Below are 2,240 nucleotides of genomic sequence, written 5' to 3'. Positions count from 1 at the left end.
TTGAAATAATCACTGAGGAATTTCCTCATGAATATCATGCTGCTTTATGGGGTGTGAACAAGGCTGCATGTTGCTATACAGTCTGCTGTTAGAAGTAGAATATGATCTTGTGAGCCGATTAAGGGCAAGAAGGATATTTTATGATTTCTAAAAAAGAACAGCATTAACTTAAGTGACAACCTTTGGGTGTTCTTCATGGGTAATTCTAATCTCAGTGTAAAGCATAATAAATGTTTAAGCACTATGATATTTTATCCCAGAAGTGGTTGCATTTCAGTAGAAGTGGACCATAATCTTGCTTCAAACTTGAAAGATTTTTGATCTTTCCCTTAGCTAACTGCAAATATACTCCCGAAGTACAAAATACCATTAACTTATCCTTTTTAGAAAAGAAATTCTGAGTATTTTAGCTTAAGAAGGGTTAATGTGCTACTTCTTTTTTTTTTTTAAGATTTTATTTATTTATTTGATGGAGAGAGACACAGCGAGAGAGGGAACACAAGCAGGGGGAGTGGGAGAAGGAGAAGCAGGATCCTGGCTGAGCAGGGACCCCGATGTGGGGCTCAATCCCAGGACCCCGGGATCATGACCTGAGCCAAAGGCAGATGCCTAACGACTGAGCCACCCAGGCGCCCCAATGCGCTACTTGTTAAGATGATTTCATGCAATAATACTCAAGGTGTAAGATAAAGACTGTCCCAGACTTACAATGGTTTGACTTGAGATGTTTGGACTTCATGATGGTGTGAAAGCGATATGCATTCAATACAGACCATACTTCAAATTTTGGATTTGGATCTTTTCCTGGGCCATAGAGATGGGGTGTGATCCTTTCTTGTGATGCTGGGCCATAGCAGGGAGCCCCAGTTGCCAGTCAGCCGCACAGTCTCAAGGGTGAACCACCCCCTCCCCTGAGCCCCATTCTGTACCCAGACCTTTCTGTGTTTCACTTTCAGCACAGTATTCAATAAATTACATGAAATATCTAACACCTTATCATAAAATAGGCTTCATGTTCAGTGATTTTGCCCAACTGTCAGCTTATGTAAATGTTTTGAGCACATTCAAGGCAGGCTAGGGGAAGCTAGAACGTTCAGTAGATTAGATGTATTAAATGAATTTTCGACTTAACAACATTTCCCGCTTATGATGGGTTTCTTGGGACATAACCCCACCATAAGCCAGGAAGATCTGTATATCTTTTTCTGGGAGAGAACTCCCATGGATTCTAAGCAGATAGGGCAGCATAACCAAAGGTTCTGAGACAGAGAGGAGGACCCGAGAAGAGCCTGGTGTGTTTGGAGCAGAGGCGTGAAGGCAAGGGCGGCATCAGCTGAGACCGCACAGGTAGGCAGTGGCAGGTGTAACGCTATGAGGAGGACTTCAGAGCCTTTTTTTTTTTTAAGATTTTATTTATTTATTTGAGAGAGAGAATGAGAGAGAGCATGAGAGGGAAGAGGGTCAGAGGGAGAAGCAGACTCCCTGCTGAGCAGGGAGCCCGGTGCGGGACTCAATCCCAGGACTCCAGGATCATGACCTGAGCCGAAGGCAGTCACTCAACCAACTGAGCCACCCGGGCGCCCTGGACTTCAGAGCCTTTTAAAAATGCAATGGGAAACTAGGAAAGAGTTCTAGGCAGATCACTCTGACTGCTCTGTGGGATAGAGGGAGGCACGGAGGTGGAGGGCAGACAGCTAAATAGTTTTTCTCAGGCATCCTGAGGAGGGGAGGTAGCCCAGATTAGGGTGGCCAGTGTGAATGGAGGGATTCAAATGTTTTAAAATCTATTTGGGACAGTCTATGTGATAACTGCTGTGCTAGGAAGGGGAGATAAAGTGATAAAGGCCATAGTCTGTATGTGTGAATTTTAATTCTCTAAAATCTCAGCATCTACTTGAAGGGTAGATAACAAACAGAAAGTCATACTTGAGAATGGTAAATGCTATAATAGAATCAAATACAGGACACTTTGGAAAACATATGGAATAGGAAATCAACCTATAGGAAAACTACATGTAAGAAGTGTTGGCAACTAACTGATTATCAACTTTTTGTTGAGAAGGCTTTGTGTGAGTGCAGTTGCAACACTGTATTAGAGAATCTCAGAATTCTGTCTATCCATCTATGAATTTATTGATGAAGAAACTGGCATTTAGAAAGGTTAGGTGTCTTTGCTAAGAAAATGCAGGTGGATAATCACAAAATTACTTAAACATTTATCCACTATGCCTTGTTCATGG

Source organism: Neomonachus schauinslandi, chromosome 4 (genome assembly GCF_002201575.2).
Source record: "Neomonachus schauinslandi chromosome 4, ASM220157v2, whole genome shotgun sequence".
Taxonomy (NCBI): domain Eukaryota; kingdom Metazoa; phylum Chordata; class Mammalia; order Carnivora; family Phocidae; genus Neomonachus; species Neomonachus schauinslandi.
This window is presented reverse-complemented; position numbering follows the sequence as displayed.